At 43.5% G+C, this 14,886-nt stretch overlaps 1 protein-coding gene across 4 annotated transcripts in view; it reads left to right on the top strand.

The window, feature by feature from the left end:
• The window catches only part of EVA1A (eva-1 homolog A, regulator of programmed cell death), a 312,143-nt gene that overhangs the window by 218,207 nt on the left and 79,050 nt on the right, over positions 1 to 14,886 (top strand). For 2 of the 4 annotated variants that reach the window (XM_084623448.1, XM_084623450.1), the window contains exon 1: positions 11,691 to 11,893. The exons of 1 other annotated variant lie outside the window; for it this stretch is intronic. The gene's annotated coding sequence lies outside the window, so the exon portion shown is untranslated. Of the gene's footprint in view, positions 1 to 11,689; positions 11,894 to 14,886 lie in introns of those variants that run through there. One more of the 4 variants, XM_084623451.1, reaches the window with a different exon arrangement.

Genomic DNA, 14,886 nt, shown 5'->3' with positions numbered 1-14,886 from the left:
TATTTTCCTCCAAACCCTGTATTATTAATTTCTGCAAAAAGTATTTGTAACTTTTCACTCACTTCTTGAAATCACTTACTCCTATATTTAGTTCTTTAAGGTAGTGCAATTTGTCTGTAATAATTTAGCCACCAAGTACAATCATTGCCACACAGCTGCCTTAACCTGTGCTGTCTTTACCTTGAGACTGTTCAAAAAGGCAGTAAAACATTTGTCTCCACGGATGCCCATGGATCTTTTACTCCAAAAAAAAAAAAAAATTCCAGTGGAATACAGCAGACCTCCCTCATACTTTGTCCAAAATAACCAAAAACATTTCACATAAGTATCCAAAGTACCCTCCATTAAAACTTCAGAAAAACAAAAGTGTGGAAAGGCAGGGGAAGAGGTGTAAAGAAACCAATTAAGCCTGTCAAGTCAGTTTAAAGTATAGGCTACCAGCAGCAAATTAAGTAAACCGAGAAAAAGAAGAAGAAAAGGATATAGTTAGCTCTGAGCCAAGAGTAGGCTCCCTGGGTTGAAACAGTTGGGAACCCTTATCCCCAGGTTCTCATCCTGGCTCTGGGAGAAGAGTGGGAGTTGTTACCTGCTCCTGCAAATCCTGCCATTTTGCACTTTGAAACCTTTTTTTTTTTCCTCTCCATTCCCCCAGGACCAGCTCCAGTCTCTAAAGGTAGTCTGTTAACTCTGCTTTTGACTTTAAACCCTGTTGTGCCAAATCATCTTTAACTACCCCTAACTAATTTACAACCCTTCAGCAGCCCTTGCTGAAGCAGCACCAAACTTGAAAGATTACTGGCAGCTTCCCATAGTGCTGCCCTTACTTCAAACCTCTCACAAGCAGACTGAAGTGCCTCCTTTCCCTGGAAGGCATTCAGTCCCCATGGGCCTGGACCTTCTTCCACTACCCATATACCAAGGATGGTGGCCTCCTCAGCCACCCCCCATCCCTCGGGTCCCCTAACACTTCCTCCATTTCCTTTTTAATCTCATCCCAGGTTGACTCCTGGACCTGGTATGGGCCCTGGTTCTTCCTTATCCATTTATCCAAAAAATCCTTTACCCTGGCTTGCCAGAACCCACAACTACCATCATGAGAGTTCGCTATACCCTCTCCAAATAGCTGCGCGGACTGTTGGGGAGGGGGACTTACAGGCTGCCACTCACCTATCCGATGCGATGTATCCAAGTCACGGCACCAAGATGTTAGGGACTTATTCCTTCACCCGCTTACTTCCCCGGTCCTTCTCGCATGAACAGAGAGCAACAATACCCGAAGTTCATAGGTGCAAACAATTCAATGTTTATTGGGGTGAACTTCCAGCAAGCATGATTCCAGTTTCCTTCCTTAGTGTCCCCCTTCCCAGCTCTGACACTACAGAGCCTTACCTGTGTCCCTGTTCCCATTCCCCCCCTTAGCAAAACATGATTCCAGTTTCCCCACCCCCATTCCCTGTTCCCACTTCCCCCCCCTTACTTCCTGATTGACTGCAGACTATATAGTAAAACTTGAGTTCTGCTTAGCTATACCTTAACAATCATTTTCCTGAAATTTAACTAACCAATCCTAACATATTGTAACATGATTATTTAACCAATTATATCCCACCACCTTAATTAGTTTACACCCAGCAAAATTAATTATACAGCAGACAGAAACAATCACAGAACCAGACAGAGATTATACAGACAAACAATAGGGAAATGGGGACTACAGTGATAGAACAACAAAGAAATGAGGATTTCACATCCCAGCTATTGATAAGTGAGTTCTTGCCAGACAGGATGCTATCAAACTAAGTTTCCTTTTACATTTTCTAGGCACTTCCCTTTCTCTGGAGGTGATAGGAATACAATCCTGTCCTGATAGTGCCTAGCAGCCCAATAGCACCTTATTTCAATGTGACTAGGTTGGAATGTGAGGATGTGACCGTTTGCTTCCCAGCTTATGGCTGCCTCTGCTGCTTAGCCAAAGGCCTTAGCCTAAGAGCAGGGCCTCAGACTGTCACAGTAAGAGAAGGCCCTTACACCGGCAGACAGTGATTTTGATTCTTTCTTTTATACCTCTATAACTAGCTAAGTGATAAGAATACACCTACATTCTTAGAGTATAGGCCTTTACAGACAGGCCTGAATATCTATAGCCTAACAAGCGCCAGTCAGTCTGTTAACAGCTGCAGTGTGTTCTCATTACAGGGGCTCAGCGTGCTTGGAAATCCATGCTAGCACAGTGTAGAGCCGATGTAGCACTTATTGGCCAGGACAAGACACGCAGGCTAATCTGAAAGAGAAGGAAAAGGAGGGAATGTGAAATGAAATAGACAGCCACTCCCTTCCCTGGCTGAACAAGTGATTGAAATCCAAAATTCATTGGAGAGACCGTAAAACCTATGCAGGACACCACCATCCTTGTTACCCCACTTTGTGTCTTAAGATATCACTGTCAAGCATCCCAAATGTACCTAGTGCATTTCTGCTCCTTCTCAGTTAGGTGACCATTAAGTAGCTGTTTTTTTGCTAATCCTTGAGGGATTGCTTAAAGCAAGTTTCATTGTATTAAAATGTCACTTTGTCTCAATATGTTACTACTAACCTTCAGCTTCGAACTGGGAGTATTTAAAAATGGATTTGTTTTCCCTTGTGTAAACAAAGCTAATTTGTACTAATGAAATCCACTGGTGGGGGGATAAAGAAAAGGAAACCAATACATAAGTGATAGCACCTGAAAATACATTTACACTATCATAGCGGCTTGGCAAATGCGCCCTTTAAAAACAAGAGAGGACTCAGATAGTGTGGTGATACAAGAACTCAGACAGATACATACATGACTAAGAATGGCTATACACAGGAAAAGCCTGAACCAGGCATGGAGAGAGACTGTGCATGTGTTTCCATGACATAGGGTCATTCATACACTTAGCCAGCAGTGTTAGCAGGGCTAGTTTGAGAGCTAAGCAGCATTTAAGTGAAGAATTCTACAAACCCGTAAAGTTCAAAAGCACAAGAGTTTTTGCCCAGATTCTTCTCTTCTGATGCTTCTTTCCTTTCAAATGGGGACAAAAGAAAAAAAATACTTTTAAGTTCCAGCAGCTCACTTCATAAACTAAGCCATAATTGTTAGAAAAATAAAGTCTTCGATGTAATGTAAACCTACTGAAGTAACTAGAGAAGGTGCCATGGAGGCTTCCCAGCAGCTATAAATTGGGAAGCATTCTCGATCTTCAAGACAATGTAGAAGAAGAATGATGTTTATTAGCAACCAGTACCCACAAGTTGATGGTGCAGTTTATGGAACTACACTTGGGTTCCTGTTCTCCTTTATCATAATCCTTAACTGTCTCATTTTACTTCGAAACTCACTTCACCTCTTGGTTTATTTCTGTGATTAATTGACATCAGAAACTCCTGTTTAATAAGGCTAGCAAAAAATCCATCAGAAGAGTTGAGAATGTGTGATTGTTTCCTTTTACACTTGCATTTGCTGTATCTTTTCTTTGGGAGTTTTATCTTTATCTTTTCGTTTACAGATTGTAATGGATGATGTTAAAAAATGATGGACTTTATTCCAATTAACCTCTTTCTCCAAACCCCTAGCACAAAGGTGGACAAACTACGGCCCGCGGGCCACATCTGGCCCACGGGACCCTCCTGCCCGGTCCCTGAGGTCCTGGCCCGGGAGGCTCGCCCTCGGCCCCTCCCTTGCTGTTCTCCCTCCCCCGCAGCCTCAGCTCACTGCATCGCCAGCGTAATGCTCTGGGCGGCGAGCTCCTGGGGCAGCGCAGCTGCAGAGCCGTGGCCTGACCGGGTCTCTGTGCTGCGCGGTGCGTGGCCGGCTCCAGCCGGGTGGCGAGGCTGTAGTGCCGCCAGCCACCGGCGCTCCAGGCAGCGCGGTAAGGGGGCAGGAAGCAGGGGGGTTTGAATAGAAGGCAGGGGAGTTTGGGGTCGGGGCGGTCAGAGGGCGGGGAATGGGGGCAGGGGTCCTGGGGGGACAGTCAGGAAGGAGGGGGGCAGTCAGGGGCAGGGGTTCCGGGGGCGGTCAGGGAGAAGGGGTGGTTGGATGGGGCAGGGGTCCTGGTGGGGCAGTCAGGAAGGAGGAGGGGTTGGATGGGATGGCAGGGGCAGTCAGGGGCGGGGGTCCCGGGGAGCAGTCAGGGGCCAGGGTAGGGTGGATGGGGCAGAGGTCTCATCAGAGAAGAGGGGGTTTGGATGGGGCAGGTGTCCCGGGGTGGGGGCGCATCAGGGGGCGAGAAGCAGGGGGAGTGGATAGGGGGTGGGGACCGGGTCACGCTCCCCTCCTCTAACTGGCCCTCCATACAATTTCCGAAACCCAATGCAGCCCTCAGGCCAAAAAGTTTGCCCTCCCCTGCCCTAGCAACTTCATCCAAATGGTCTATTTTCTGCCAGGGTCTCCAAGACCATTTTGCCAGCTCATAGAAAGACAAAATAATCCAAACCCTCCAAATGCAAACATTCATGTATGAACATATCTAGAAGAATTCACATGTGGTCCAACTGGTGACAGATCAGAGGAGAAAATGTGAAGTAGGACCAAAAGTGATAAGTGGGGATAGAGGTCTAGCCAAAGTCAAGTGGTGGGGAGTTTCAGTTGTAGAGAGCTGATGCTTTGAATTATAATCAAGTGATTAATGTTTCTAACATAAGTGGGTTTGGGAGTTACAAGGAATTGCAGCAATGGCTTGGATAAATATGGTGAAACTTATTTTAAGAGAAATTTTATTTATAGCACATCCATTAGGTTGGACAGAAAGGACAACATGTGCTTTTAAGGTTAATGATAAATCCATCTGAAGACTAAACTGGTCTGCTGATTATAAGAAAGGCATTCTTAGGTTGGACTTTTCTTCAAAGGGAAAGAATGGGTGTAATACTGTTGGAGAGACAATTCTTATTTGTTTTCACATGGGGGTTTGAAGTTAGCTTTGTTCCTGAGCTAAAATGTTTGGGATTTCAAATCTTATGTTGCCGTGCCTATTTTAAAAGATCATTCACCCATCAAAGTCCTTGCAGCAAGTTTCTGCAAATGAAATTTCTCATAAATATAAAGAATAGCATAGGGAGGAGCAGATTGGCCTAATCCTATAGAAAAGGTAGGAAATAATATAACTCTAGTGTGAAAACTACACTGATCTCAGTGTGAACCTAGCAGAAATTTCAGTGCTAACTGAAGATCAGATCCCTGGGAAATTGTTTTAGTTTGTGGATTCAGAATTTAAAAATGAAATGGGAAATGCAGAGAAAAAAAAAGAGTTGGGGAATCTACAAGACTGACCGGAATTCACCAGACCTCAATACTGTTTTTATAAATGGTTTAAAATAAATAGCTGTGTGCATTGTACCAAGAAGCGATTTCTACTGAGTCATAAAACAAGATGGCAAAATGTCTAATAAAAATAATACATTTGCACATCTTTTGTTTGGGGATCTCAGTGCACTTTACAAACATTAAATGTCATGCCATTGGTTTTCAAATTGAACTCCCCAAAGAAACCAATGGGGAGTTCAGCTCTCACCTGCCTCCCACCAAACAGTGGTACAATATGGCCATAGTTAACTAAGCCACCAGTTGAGGAAGTTGTTTTATTTCTCTCTAGAGCTTCACCAGCAGCTTGTCTGAGAGAACAACAGAGCCTGATGGGATTGAAAAATGGGCACACTAATTAGTCTTTTGGAAACAGATGACACGATATGCGTTTCCACAAAATCTCCTGTAAAATGTGTCTTCCTGAGACATCCCTATTTTCTTACCAGAATCAGATTTTCAGGTAAAAATTAAAATGTGTTTTTTATTTGCAAGCTAATGGAAGAGAAAAGACTGAACTGACTCTATTATTACCCCTATGTTTTCCATATGTTGAAGAAGGTGTTATTAATGAGAGACTTGAGGATAGCAATCTATTGTATCAAAAAGAAGATTGAGAAGTGACTTGATTACAATGTATTACCTTCAAGGGGAGAAAAGGGCTCTTGAATCTGGTGGAAAAGGCATAACAGGAACCAATGGCTGGATCTTAATGTTAGACAAATTCAAATTAAAAATAAAGTACAAATTTTGAACAGAGAGTTTGATTAACCATTGGAATAAACTACCATGGGAAGTGATGGGTTCTCCATTTCTGGATGTTGTCAGATCAAGACTGGACGTCTGACTGGAAAATATGCTTTAACCAAACAAAAGTTGTTAGGCTCAATATGGAGGTAACTGGATAAAATGTGACATACACCAAGTCAGATTAGATGATTTAGTGGTCTCTTATAGCCTTAAAAAGTATGAATCTATGAATAAGATCTTTTTATTCTGAAAATATATTTATTTTATGATAGTGACAGGATTAACTCTTGCAAGTGGATCTATAGAACCCTGCCTCCACGCAGGGCCCCATTGACTTTGCTGCACATCTGTGTGGAGGCAAGAGCCCATACTAATGGCATGGTCAAAGCCTCAAAGATAGACACAGTCCTTACTCCACAATGTTTTCAGATAGATCAAGCAACATACAAAAGATAGGGGATAAGGAAGCTAAAAACCTGCAGTTATTTGAAAGTGTTCATAGAATCATAGAATATCAGGGTTGGAAGGGACCTCAGGAGGTCATCTAGTTCAACCCCCTCCTCAAAGCAGGCCCAATCCCCAACTAAATCACCCCAGCCAGGGCTTTGTCAAGCCTGACCTTAAAAATATCTAAGGAAGGAGATTCCACCCCTCCCTAGGTAACGCATTCCAGTGTTTCACCACCCTCCTAGTGAAAAAGATTTTCCTAATATCCAACCTAAACCTCCCCCACTGCAACTTGAGACCATTACTCCTTGTTCTGTCATCAGCTACCACTGAGAACAGTCTAGATCCATCCTCTTTAGAACCCCCTTTCAGGTAGTTGAAAGCAGCTATCAAATCCCCCATAATTCTTCTCTTCCGCAGACTAAACAATCCCAGTTCCCTCAGCCTCTCCTCATAAGTCATGTAGTCCAGTCCCCTAATCATTTTTGTTGCCCTCTGCTGGACTCTTTCCAATTTTTCCACATCCTTCTTGCAGTGTGGGGCCCAAAACTGGACACAGTACTCCAGATGAGGCCTCACCAATGTTGAATAGAGGGGAATGATCACGTCCCTCGATCTGCTGGCAGTGCCCCTACATATACATCCCAAAATGCCATTGGCCTTCTTGGCAACAAGGTCACACGGTTGACTCATATCCAGCTTCTCGTCCACTGTAACCCCTAGGTCCTTTTCTGCAGAACTGCTGCCTAGCCATTCGGTCCCTAGTCTGTAGTGGTGCATGGGATTCTTCCTTTCTAAGTGCAGGACTCTGCACTTGTCCTTGTTGAACCTCATCAGATTTCTTTTGGCCCAATCCTCCAATTTGTCTAGGGCCCTCTGTATCCTATCCCTACCCTCCAGCGTATCTACCTCTCCTCCCAGTTTAGTGTCATCTGCAAACTTGCTGAGGGTGCAATCCACACCATCCTCCAGATCATTTATGAAGATATTGAACAAAACCATCCCGAGGACTGACCCTTGGGGCACTCCACTTGATACCGGCTGCCATCTAGACATGGAGCCATTGATCACTACCTTTTGAGCCCGACAGTCTAGCCAGCTTTCTATCCACCTTATAGTCCATTCATCCAGCCCATACTTCTTTAACTTGCTGGCAAGAATACTGTGGGAGAATACCGTGTCAAAAGCTTTGCTAAAGTCAATGAACAACACGTCCACCGCTTTCTCCTCATCCACAGAGCCAGTTATCTCGTCATAGAAGGCAATTAGATTAGTCAGGCATGACTTTCCCTTGGTGAATCCATGCTGACTGTTCCTTATCACGTTTCCTCTCCTCTAAGTGCTTCAGAATTGATTCCTTGAGGACCTTCTCCATGATTTTTCCAGGGACTGAGGTGAGGCTGACTGGCCTGTAGTTCCCAGGATCCTCCTCTTTCTCTTCTTAAAAGATGGGTACTACATTAGCCTTTTTCCAGTTGTCCGGGACTTCCCCCAATCACCATGAGTTTTCAAAGATAATGGCCAATGGCTCTGCAATCACATCTGCCAACTCCGTTAGCGCTCTCGGATGCAGCGCATCTGGCCCCATGGACTTGTGCTCGTCCAGCTTTTCTAAATAGTCCTGAACCTCTTCTTTCTCCACAGAGGGCTGGTCACCTCCTCCCCATGCTGTGCTGCCCAGTGCAGTAGTCTGGGAGCTGACCTTGTTCGTGAAGACAGAGGCAAAAAAAGCATTGAGTACATTAGTTGTTGAGTACATTAGTGTTGAGTCTAGTTAGTGCTTATTTAAAGTCTAAGTGGGAAATAAGCACCTGTTTGGCAGGCTACCCCAAAGCCTCACCAATCTAGAAATAGCTATTAACTCCCAGACTAGGAGCCACATGTAATTGTCAGCATTGGATCCATCTTGGAGGAGGCACTAGGTTTGGAGCAGGATGCTCCACCTTAGAGCTTTTCCACCTACAACTTCTATTATTTTAAATTAAATCCAGATCTGAACTATCATGAAGTTCAGGGGTATTGGGATTCTTGGAGCTGGTTCAGGCTCATCCTTTACTATAAAATACTATGCTGGAGTCTAATCCCTCTTCTGTTGCTTTCCATTGTTTATAAAATCATTGAGAACTTGATTGAGGGTCACGTTCTCCCCTAATTTGCACTCTGGGCAGTTTCATTCATTGACTTTGATGGAGTTACTGGTATAGGTCAAGCCAGGATTTGGCCATTAAACTGGAAGTAATAGTAGATTTCTCAGCTAGCTGAACAAACATATCTTCTCTGCCTGTTCTTGAGAGACCAGAAGTCTTGATGTGAAATCTGACACAGTTTTCGGCCCCTGTCATAGACATCTGTTTTGAGAAGGTAACTGTTGTGAGTTTATTTGAACTCAGTACAGGGCTCTGTTTATATTTCATTGATGAATTGAAAATAACCTCTTGTTAAGGAAGTGACAGCTGATACCTGAAGATTGTGCTCAAGTCATTCACAAGAGCCAAAGAAATATACTGAGGGTTATGGAGGTCGAGACCCTTGTTTAGATCAAAGCACATGATGGACATTGTATAAATGCCAACTCTTAAAGTGTTCTTATTCAAGGCTGAAGTCTGGAGTAAAATACCACCATGCCAATAAATCCTTTACTCAGCTCTGCTAACACACTAGCAAATACATCAACGTAGAGCTGAAACAGAGAGGCTTCCAAGTCATTTAGATTTGAGTGCAACTGACTGACTGGATACAAACCTAAATGCCCTGAAGTTTACAGCATCAATAAGACTACTACTGGAATACTGTGTGCAGTTCTGGTGTCCACACTTCAAAAAGGATATTGACCAATTGGAAAGGGTTCAGAAGAGAGTTACAAGACTGATCTGAGGACTGGAAAACCTGCCTTGTAGTGAGAGACTAAAGAAGCTCAGTTTATTTCGTTTATTCAAGAGGTGATTTGACCACACTCTAAAAGTATCTACCTGGGGAGATTTCTGATACAAAAGCATAACAAGATCCAAGTGCTGGAATGTAAAGCTAGACAAATTCAGAATAGAAGTAAGGTGCAAATTTTTAACTGTATGGGTTATTGACTCTTGGAACAAATTACCAAAGGCTGTGGTGGATTCTTCATCACCTACTGTCTTTAATTCAAGTTTGGTGTCCATTTCTAAAAGATATGCCCTAGCTCAACCAGAAGTCTTAATGCAGGAATCACTGGGTGAGGTTCTTTGGCCTCTGGTATGCAGGAAATTGTACTAGATAATCATAATGGTCCCTTGTGGCCTTAAAATCTATGACTCTATGAAGTTTAGTGAAGAATGGACCAGGATTTTGCGTCAGACCCATCTTTAATTTGAGAGATAGAACACAATTTGAAAAAAAAAACAAATAATTTCATATACAGGCCCAGCTTGTGCCTAGCTTCTAGGCAGGTTCTCAGGGTGGAGAAAGGTAAAAGAACTCTTTCTTTGCCCCCACACTCCTAGAGAGTCCAGGCTCAATTGCAGTCCCCGAGGAGCACAAGCCATACCAAAGAGAATGAGGATATGCAAGCAAAAATTATCACATCCAAGGTGGAAGCCAAACTCAAACAGTTTAATGGGGCCAAATCGACCGGCCTGTATAATCTCCATCCAAGAATATTAAAGAAACTGGCACCTAAATTGCAAGGCTAATAAGGATTTTTAATGAATCTGTAAACTCGGGGCGTTATACTGTATGATTGGAGAATTGCAAATATAGTATCTATATTGAAGAAAGGGGAAAAAAGTGATCCAGGAAACTACAGGCCTGTTAGTTTAACCTCAGTTGTACGCAAAGTCTTTATCTTCTTCTGTCACTTCCAACTGATAAATCCCCAGTTTAAAGCAAAAATTCTTGTTGTTAGTGTAGGAGGAGGAAGTGTGCCTAGACTGTAAAAACAGTGGTTCCCAAACTTTCTACTAAGGTGACCCACCAACTGCATTTTGTCTTTTTTTTTTTTTTTTTTTGGTAACCCTCTATTACATATATGTACCCTCTGCCCCGGCACTGCAACCCTAATCCCTAGCCCAGGGTTGGGTTAATCTGGCTATGACAACCCATCTGGAATGTTTCTGTGACCCACCATTTGAGAAACACTGCTATAAACTCTTTAGGGCAGGGACTTTTTCTCACTGTGTATGTACAGCACCTAACATAATGGGGCCTTGATCTTGGTTGTGGCTTCTAGGCACTACAGGAATTCTAATAATAAATAATAATAATAATGGATAATAAATGCCTCCTGGAGCTCCTGAGGTGCAGAGGATATCAGAGAAGCTGATCAGGGTTTGCAAGATTATTGTAGCTGTCAGAACAGACTGGAAGGGAAGAAATGATGAGATAGAGAAGTCATGGATGACCCACAAACGACAAGCTTGGATGGTGGAGGGACAGTGGTAAACTAGAGAGGGGTAGCAGAGAGAGTGTCTAGGAAAGATACTTAATACTGAATTGAAATCTAGACAAAATATATCCCAGCCTTGCTAAGTGAAACAGCATATAGGATCCATTAGGCAATGGTTTGAGCATGTGCCATGAATAATTTTTCATTTCCACAGGTTGTGTGATGTTAAAGCCATTTTGCCCAGCTGGCCAGATATTTAGCTACGCTCCATGCTCACACCGGCCCTGTGTACCCTGTATGTGATTGCAGAGCCTTTCTTGCTAGGCTAAGCAAAATAGCCCAGACAGCCCTGCCTGTTATCTCTTCCCCTGCCCTGATGTGTTCTGAGCTGGAAGTGATGCTGCATCTTTCTGAATGACTGCATGCAACCCCGACAGAATCATCCAGGCTCTTGCAGTGCGTAGGTGACACTCAGGGACAACTCGTAAACTTTCTTTGTTCTGTGCAGCCCTTAGGCACGAGCTGTAGCTAGGGTTTAGCTCTTCCCTGGCATAAAGCCACTGGAGACAAGAGGGTTAGGCCAGGGGAGGGAATTTGGCTACTAATATATAATGTCATCCCATTGTTCCTGCTCAAAAAGATAAAACTGTGGTGGTAGTTTTCTCTCCCACCCACTTACTCCCTTCTTTAATAAAACTTGATGCCCTTTTTTTTTTTCCAGTCAGCAGATATTCTGGCTGGTTAATGAGGGGAAAATAGCCCCCTCCTTTATGTCAGGGGCCAAGTTTGGATTGGAGCTTGGTTTAGTTTTTCATGTCATTTCCTGTTGCTGTCCTCTGAATGAGAACACGAACACTCTCTCTCTCACTCACACACACACACACACTGGACTCACTCCTCTTGGAAGGATGTGAGGAGGCAAAGACAACACACCTCATGCTCTCTCCTGTCACGCTGCATTCCAGCCTTCTGCTGTCCTGCTGGGCTCAGCTTTCTGCCTGCTACTGATGTGGAAGGTAAAATAATTCTTCTTTACAACCGGTCTTGGTACTTCATACTTTTCAGGCTTGGGTGAAAGTTGATTGTGAATTTTGGAGTCCAGATCTTAAAGCCTTGGTTATTTTTTTAAAACTCTCCCCAATGGTAATTGCAAAGGGGTAACAGCAGGGGTTTACTAAAAAGGCAAATTTAGAGTAATGATACAGAGTTGTTGTTTGCTCAGGTAGGATTGCAAGGGAAAGGGCAGGGAAATGCAGTGGCAAGCGGCAGTGCTGGGAGAGGAGAGCTAGGGGAAGATGCAGCTGCTGAATCCAAACACTGTGTGTGTTTCAGTCCCTTTCCGATAAGCATTTTCTGTACAATCTTGCCATTTGCAGGAGAGCTGGAAAAAGCTGACTGTGGAATCTCAGAAATGAAGGAACAGTGTGTAGGTCTCTGTTGAGGTGCACATTATAGAAGAGGGCAGTATTTAAGAGGACTGTTATTTATGTAGTTTTGCAAACACTGATGGCTTGATATGTACGCTGATGGAAGAAAATAGCAGTTATGGAAAAAACAGCTTGGGGCAGGACAGAAGCTGTGAATGTCACTGAGGGGTGGCAAAAGAAATAAACGCTGTGTGTACAGCATTCTTCACCTAGATCTTTGTCTTTTAGTTGCAGCATAGGATTTACCCTGGAAGAAGTTTTTCCATAATACTTGCTTACTATAGTGTTCAGAGGGTGGGGTGGGAGGCGGGGTGGTGGTGGAAGGGTACAACCATGGTGGTTGTTATAGAAGTCAGTCCATTTAACTAGAAGGAACATGGCAATCTCCAGAATCTGCGTCCTATTCACTATAAAACTGTGCAAAAATCAGTCAGCCTGTGTAAGTCCAATCGGCAACAGCTGATATTTTCCTAGTTTGCTCATAAAATTTGCATTTATTTTGTTTAAAAAAGAAAGGGGTACAAATGTTTTCTTTTTAAAGCTGAGCGAAAGCAACTTCATGCGCTAGTTAAGCCAGTCCTGGCTCTACCTTCCCACTACTTCGTGGACAAACAGCCCATTAAAAAACTGGCATATCACTTCTGGAGCATATGCTGGAGCCAGTCCATGGGGCTTTCAGAGTTAAAATGCTTTCTTGAGGTAACCAACACACGATAGTAAATTTCAACATGTCTGGGGGAAAAATAGCTTGCAGAGCAGTTTTACATTAACAGATAAAGTAAATGCTCAGGAACCCCATGTTCTTCACATAGAGGATTACTCATTACCACCTCCAGCTATTCAGCAGAATTTAATAAGGGCAATTACATATACATTTTTTACCAGCCATTAATTAGATGTAGGAATGAGAGCAGAGATCTGGCCTCAGGAAAAATCATCCTAATTATTTCTGCATACAACATGGATTTACACAGAATCATTGCTCAAGACATGTTACTACCTCACTTCACTCTCATTTTACAGTTCCCTCCCTCCTCCAAGAATTTGATTACTGTTGGAAGGTGCAGAATAGGGGGCATAAGAATTGTTATTGTGCCACAGATTGGGCACATCATACACAATAGCACTGCTGGCCTGACATTCCTAACTTCTGACCTAGCTGAATCACCTCTTGTAGGGAGGTGATATTTCAGTCTCCTTGCCAATCCTCAGCTTCTCTTTCTAGGCTGCCATCCATGGTGGTGGTGGTTGCGGCTACCAAATCATTTCACATAGACCAGCCAGCAGCCGTTAATGACTTCCATTAACTAACAACCTAGACTGGAGTCAGAGCTGCCAACTTCAAGGTGAAATGTTCAGGCTCCCAGGATCAGTCCCTTGGGTCAGCTGGTTCTGTGCTTTGGATGGGATTTGTGGGGAGGTTAATTTTAAAAAACAAATAGAACTGTGAAAACTCTTTTGATTCTTTCCTATCTCTCCCCTTCCTTTCTGATGCTCCTTCACTCAGAGTACTGCATTGGTTACTCCCATTTGCTGATTGATTTTCACAGGGTCCATTCCTGCCTTTCAATGCACGTGATGGAGCAAGTGCTATATGAGCTCACATAGCAGAGGGCGTGAGAGGACCCCTAGTCTCACTCACTCCCATAAGCAGTGGGGGGAGAGAGATAGTATTTACCTAGGACTGTATTTTGCATTCCAGACCATGGGATGCAATTGGCCTACAGGGCCACATTTCCACAAGGGCTCAGAACTCAGGAATCTTGGCCAGATTTTCAAAAACCATATTTTATGCTGAATTGTTTTTACAAAATCTTGCTAGATATATATCACAATGGGAGCTACTGGGGCGGAGCACTTCTGCCCCTAAATGGGAGCTGAGGTCTTTTTTCATTGTGGTGGTTGAATACTTGAAAATCTGGCTCTGAGCGCTTTGGAAACTTGGTCTTCTCTTATGTGACGGGAGCTTGATTCATGTAAGACTAGTATAATTTGACCCTTAAATATTAGTGATCTGAACCTGACCTCACTCCAGTTTTGCCCTCCATTCACTTGCATGGGTTTACACCTGATTTACACCAGTAAAGGCCAGATCAGAGCAGGCGCTACATTTCTAGCTCAGGCTGTGACCTGCACACAGGAAGAAAAGACAGAAAAGAAACCTGCTGAAGATGAGAGTATGATGGGAATGAGGTGGTTCCGCACATCATCATCATCAGATTTCTGCTGCTTCATTGGCCTTCTTGCTTGACAAAGTCTCAGTTCTCTGATAGTGGCACCTTTGTCTACATAAAATGACCTAGGTCACCTATTCCATCCCCCTGCCAGTGCAAGATTGTTCCCAACAGCACATTTATTTCAGGGTTCATTTAGTCTATGCTTAAAGAGAAAAGGGGCGAGCCTTCAAGTTCTGCTACTTACCTGATGTCTGTCTGGAATTATTTCCTGTTATGCAACCTCAATGTTCTGTTTCAGCTTAATCTCATTGCTCCAAATTACATCCCCTGAGCACCACCGTAAATAATTCCTCCTTCCAGGGCCAGTTCACCGTGGCTGGGAAACCTGTATTGTTGGAGGCCTCA

Source organism: Lepidochelys olivacea (assembly GCF_965140295.1).
Source record: "Lepidochelys olivacea isolate rLepOli2 genome assembly, chromosome: 3".
In the NCBI taxonomy this organism is placed as follows: Eukaryota; Metazoa; Chordata; order Testudines; family Cheloniidae; genus Lepidochelys; species Lepidochelys olivacea.
The sequence above is the reverse complement of the archived record's forward strand: the minus strand, read 5'-3'. Positions and strand labels throughout refer to the sequence as shown.